Here is a 6,378-nt window from a genome sequence, read left to right on the forward strand (position 1 = left end):
AAGTGACGTGAAATTAGGCATCATGGTTCCAAATTCCATGCTCTTAACCCACCAAGAAATGAAGGGACAAGCCCAGATAAAGATTTCTACAATGGCATGGTGAAGGATAAATGGGAGCAAAAGAGACGGTTGGCACCTAGACCAATCAGGAGGCTGTGCAATAACAAAATGAATGAATGGAGAAAAGAACAAGAAATCCTATATCTTGTCCCTGTCATTGTTTCTTCCCAGCTTTCCATTGGTTAGACCAGATGGGCCACTTGGGCTTCAGACCACAAACTTGCTTCTTTTGGGGGCTGGGTGAGGCCTCTCCTGCTCATCAGGATACATATGCTTCTCTGTCCTTAGAGATGAAGTTGTGAAATCTCTTACCTCCTTCTTCCCTCTCACTGTGCATTTAAGTAAAACTGGAGAAGATGAACCTCTAAAAGGTGGTCTGAACTGGGGTATGTGTCTTAGTTACCTTCAGATGCCCTAAAAAAGTACCATAACTGAGTGGCTTAAACAACAAAGATTTATTGCTCACAGTTCTAATTGCTGGAAATCCAAGATCTACAGGGAGCAAGCTGGAGATCCAGGAGAACCAATGATATAGTTCTAGCCTGAATTGAAAGACCTGAAAATCAGGAAAGTCACTGGTGCAAGTTCCAGACCAATGTTTCAGCTTGGAGACACTTCAGACAGAGAGAAAAAAAATTCTTTCTTACTCAAATTTTTATTCTTTTCAGACCTTCAACAGATTGGATGGACCCACCTACATGGGGAAAAGCAATCTGCTCTACTCAGTTCAAATGCTACTCTCATCCAGAAATGCCCTTATAGATCCCAGAAGTCATTAAATATCTGGGCCCTCTGACATATAAAATTAACCATCACAAGTCGAAATCTGTGTTCGCTGGATTAGGTTGCCCTAAAAATTGGGTGACTTAAACAGTTGAAATTCAATAAAACTTAATTGCGATCACAGTTAAAGACTGTTCTATTCTTATCCCTTCCACCCACGATGGCCAGCATCAGAGAAGCCACGCTGAATACAGCTGAGCCTCAAGGTAGAAAGAGCTTGGGCTCTTGAGCCACTACTGAAATCAAGAATACACCTGGTGGACAGGGGCTGGAGTTGTGGCTCAGTGGTAGAGCGCTCGCCTCACACGTGAGAGGCCCTGGGTTCGATCCTCAGCACCACATAAACATAAATAAATAAAATATTGTGTTCAAGTACAACTAAAAAAATAAATATTAAAAAAAAAGAATACACATGGTGGACAAAATGTACACAAGAAATAATCTCTTGTGTTAAACTTCTGAGAGTTGATGTGTTTTGGCAGATCCCACTACCTTCACTAATACAAACATAAAGAAAGGCTTTGGAAGTCAGGTTAAGGAGCTTTGATGGGGTTTTCAACAGTTGAACAGTGGGGGATTGCTAAACTAGGAAAGAGGTCGACCAAACTGCATCCCCCAAAACAATGAAAACCCAAATCAACAGCAACAAGTCCTCCGACTATTATTACTAATACCAGAAACACAAATGGGCACTCCAAGGACTGTTGAAGGTTCTGATCAGAGAAGTGATCCTTTCATATGACAGTATGAAATATTGTCAGTTGGCAAAATATAGGTTGGACTGGAAGAAGGCTAGGCGGGAAACATGGAAATATGTGAGGAGACATTCAAAATGTATCCATTGAAGAGCTTCATGGGTATCATCCAGGAGCTTGGTAGATATTACAGAAGCTGGTGCAGTATATTTCAAACTTTAAGGAACATCGGAGTCACCCAGGGATCTTGTTAAAAATGCAATTTCGGATTCAGTAGGTCTGGGGAGGGCCTGCGATTTTGCATTCCTAACAAGTTCTCAGGAGGTGCCAAGGCTGCTGGTCCATGGATCTAGGTCAGACAGGAGAAGGACTTGACCTAGGTAATAGTGGCCAGGGAATGGAGATTCCAGAGCTATTAAGGAGGTGCAGTTGATAAGACTAGCTGAATGCTGTCATGTGTGGAAAAATCAAGGATGTCTTCCTCATGTCTGGTTTGGTAACTAGTTGCACAGTTTGGGGGGATTTTCTTTTCCTTTTTCTGACCTATATTTTATAATGCACCTATCTATGCATTAAAGGAAGAAAATATGAAAGAAATCAATGGCACTGTAGGAGTTTAAGTAAGTAAAGGGATATTTTAAACTCTGACAAAGATTTTAACTTTTTAATTTTTTTTTTAGTTATAGATGGGCACAATGACTTTATTTATTTTTATATGGTGCTGAGGATCAAACCCAGTGCCTCACCCATGCTAAACATGTGCCCTACCACTGAGCCACAACCCCAGTCCCACATTTTAACTTTTTAAAAAAACATTTAGTTTTTAGTTGTAGGTGGACACCATACCTTGATTTTATTTGTATGTGGTGCTGAGGATTGAACCCAGTGCCTCACACATGCTAGGCAAGTGTGCTTCTTCTGAGCCACAACCCCAGCCCCACATTTTAACTTTTGATGAACAAAATATTCAATTTTTATATAATTTCTTGTGTACATTCTATGCTGAACAGTAAGGAGGACTGAAACTGTCACCAACTATTAAGCTGATAGGATCCAACTTTATTTCCAAGAAGACTTAATAAAGTGTGATATTTTTGTTATCCTCTTGTTAATTGGAGAACTAATTGTTTTATAATATTGACCAGGTGCAACATACTCATTTCTCTTTAAAAATTCTTTCCAGGGACCTGATTATGAAAACATAAGGAGAATAATTTGCTTCTTTCAATACCAAACCCAATTAATTTCAGTGACTCATAAATGCAGGGGTGAAAAGTTAGACTATTAAAGCTCCATTTGTTTAAGAAAGAAATCATTTTCTTTGTTCTCAACAGACTTCTTATTGTTTTGGACATAAAGGTCTCTCTGAAGTTGGTTAGAGAAACTGGTAAAACTAATGGAATGTTCATCCTCAATTTTTTTTTTTAAATTTTTATATTTTGGTACCGGGGATTGAACCCAGTGGCACTTCCCCGCTGAGCAACATCTCCAGCCCTTTTAATTTATTTAGAAAATTTTGAGATAGGATCTTGCTGAGTTGCTTATGGACTTGCTAGATTGCTGAGGCTGGCCTCACTCTTGCAATCCTCCTGCCTCAGTTTCCCGAGTTGCTAGGATTACAGGTGTGCATCACTATGCTCAGTCCCAATTTTTTTTTTTTTAAAGAATAGTCACCTTACAGGTGACAGGCTGCTGCTTGGGAAAGAGCAGATCACTCTGTAACAGGAGGCAATGAAAATAACTACTCATGGAACCCTATCATATACCAGTAACTTATTGAATTTCTCACAATCCTCTGAGGTAGGTACTTTTAAATATATATATTTTTACCTTTATTTTATTTATTTTTATGTGGTGCTGAGGATCGAACCCAGGGCCTTGCACGTGCTAGGCGAGTGGGCTCTACCACTGAGCCACAACCCCATCCCGAGGTAGGTACTTTTAATTCCCATCATACAGACGGGGAAGCTAGAGCTTAGTGAGGTTCAGGGACTTGCCAAGTCTCCCCAGGATCAGCGACAGAGACAGCATCCCAGCCACGACCCTTACAGAGCTACCTTCTGAAATATCACAATGTTAAGCAGGGGGTTATGAGATATACCTCCAGTGTTTGCATATGAGGAAAACAAAGTTCAGAAGATTCCCGGTCCAGTGTGGTTTCTGATGTGGCTCACGGCCTCTTATTGAAACTGGCCAAACCTATAAAATTTGGCGACATTGATCTGATTCATAATGCATATGGTTGTTGGTTGGGATGACTTTGGGGGCCCTGGGAAGACTCTGCTTTTCCTGTTTCCCTCTTTGATGGTCTCTGAAGCTCTACCGTTAAATATCAATTCCTCTGGCTTAGGCCATTCTTATCTCTTTGTTAAATGCCGTTGCCTGAGAATTCTGATATGGATATGTGCATCTGTGCCTGAGAGTAGGTCTTCCTTGAAGTCAAGGAACAAGGAGAGAGGATAAGAGCAGACTGAGATGAGTCTTGGGGCGGGAGAAAGAGGAGAAAGGAAAGATATTTAAAAATGGGGGATCCCAGGGCCTGAATCATAATCGGCTCTTTCAACATTTTGCTGGAGAAGTGACTTAGACTAAAGGTGGACTTTTTAGGGTGAATGATACATTTTTGTTGTTTCAGTGCTGGGGATGGCACCCATGGCCTCATGCATGCTAGACAACCGCTCTACCAGTGAGCCCTCAGCCCTAAACCTTTGTTTTGAATAAGGAAAAAGAGAATATTAAGCAGACCTAATTGCCCACCTTAAGATCATCTACAGATAGAATATAGGTTTGGAGCATAACTACAAACAACTTGAAGAGTTAGCTCTGAGTCTCTCTCAGGTCCCTGCTCTGCGACCTTGAATAAGCTCACCCCATCCCCTACCCAGGAAGGGCCAGACTGAGAATTGACTTAGCTGATGGGCAGAGGATGTTTTTCAAACACTGAATCTCTGGTCACGTTGAACCCTCTCAGAGCTCACCTGGGCCGGACATGCTTCAAACAAGGTTGACATTGAAAGTCTTTTAAGACTCCCAGTGGCTTCTCTGCTTCATACCCCTCTCCAGTTAGTCTTTACGGGATGATCATTAGTCAAAGACCCTCTGTGGTCCTTCTTCGTCCTCTTGTTCTGCCAAGGGAGGTCTGGGCCAGGCTCTTTCTCCTAAACAGGTCCTTCCTCACCTCTGGATGAAACAGAAGGAGAAAGAAACAGTTTACATAATGGTGCGATCTCACTGATGCCTCAAACTCATTTTTTTTTCTCCAATTACCACATTTTCTGACAGCTAGTTTAAAATTTGTTACCATTTTTCCCCCCCAGCTAGAGAGCTTTCAGGTAGAGATCCAAGTTTATCAGAGCATAACTTTCAGGAACACAGTTAAGGGCTGGGTGTGTAGCTCGGTGATAGGGTGCTTGCCTAGCTTGTGGGAAGCCTGGGTTCCATCCCCAACATAAGAAAAGAAAAGGAAAAAAGAACTCATTTTTAAACAGAACTTCAGTTTGGAGAAAAACGGGTGGTTCTTCACCCCTGATACAGACTGGGAAGGTGGTAATGGCTTCCCTCTGGTAAAACTAGTAAGGGATGCTTACATTTGGAAATTTCCTCCAATTAATCTTCCAGGGGGAAACCCTTCCCAAAGCAGTTTACTATAGACTGTGGCTCAGCTTGGGAACAGCAACAGGTCTCTCGACAGAGCTGATCAGAGAGAACAATCTGAGAAACTGGCAGAGCCCTGAGCACTAACAAGTGTTTAACACAACCCCTCAAACCTCAGAGATAGCTGGCCCCTGGTTTTTATGTGACTATGGTTGAAAAAGAAAAAGAAAATGATTAAAAGAAGAATAAAAAGAAAGCGATAATATAAGACAGAGAAAAGCATTCTCCTGATGTAAGAACCAGAAATAGTTAGAATCCTTGATTTGCTGCTAAGTAGCCAAATGACCTTGAGCATGATCCTATACTTCTTTGAGCTTCAAATTCTCATGCTTTGGGTGGGATTGTACACAGGGGAATGGGACAAGAGGATCCCATGGAAGGATTGAACACAGGGCCCAGTATAGAACAAATCCTCAAGTGTTGGGTGTGAGAGTGGCATTTATGACCATGTCCTGGCTTCTCCCCCAACTCCCGTCTCTTCCTTGATGGATTTGGTCCCTCCCATCCAATGCTGTCATGTCATTCAGGTCATACCTCAGCCCACTTCTGAGTCTCTATCCCAGAGAGGTGGACAAAGGGGTAAGGGACACTTGGGGGTATCAGATTGATCTTAAAGAAGTGAATCCTCTTTAGCAGGGGAGGTGATATCATGCTCTGATGCTCTTGCCTCTGGCATAAACTGAACCTGGATTTGAATCCCAGCTCTGTTCTAGCATTCTTGTTTGACCTTGGTGAGGCCACCCCATGTCCCCAGCATCAATATTTTTCAGTTGTTACAAAAAAAAAAAAAGGGATTAGGGCTGGTGCTGTTGCTCAGTGGTAGAGCACTTGCCTGGCATGCGTGAGGTGCTGTGTTCAATCCTCAGCACCACATAAAAATAAAATAAAAGTATTATGTTAACCTACAACTAAAAAAAATAAAATATATATATATATATATGTGTATGTATGTATTGTAGTAGTACGCATTTCATAAAATTGTTGAAAGAGGAAATCAAATAATGGCCATGAACTTTTCAGGATAGAGCCAGGCATACATCAGGCACCTAATTAATGTTTGCTCCTGTGGATATTATTTATTCTTATTTTGTATTTTAAGGTTTAATTACTTTACTGTTATTTATCACCATCTGGTTCCAATTTGTTTAGCCTTATCTCACTCCACTTGTTTTTCATGAGTTCATTA

The 6,378-nt window shown here is 41.4% G+C and overlaps 1 non-coding gene across 1 annotated transcript; it reads left to right on the forward strand.

Annotated features, from left to right (window-relative positions):
• Nucleotides 1–1,116: 1,116 nt before the first annotated feature.
• Trnav-cac lies at nt 1,117–1,190 on the forward strand. Its single transcript has one exon. It is a non-coding gene; the product is annotated as a tRNA-Val (tRNA).
• The last annotated feature ends 5,188 nt before the right edge of the window (nt 1,191–6,378 follow it).

Source organism: Marmota marmota, unplaced genomic scaffold (genome assembly GCF_001458135.2).
Source record: "Marmota marmota marmota unplaced genomic scaffold, marMar, whole genome shotgun sequence".
Taxonomy (NCBI): Eukaryota; Metazoa; Chordata; class Mammalia; order Rodentia; family Sciuridae; genus Marmota; species Marmota marmota.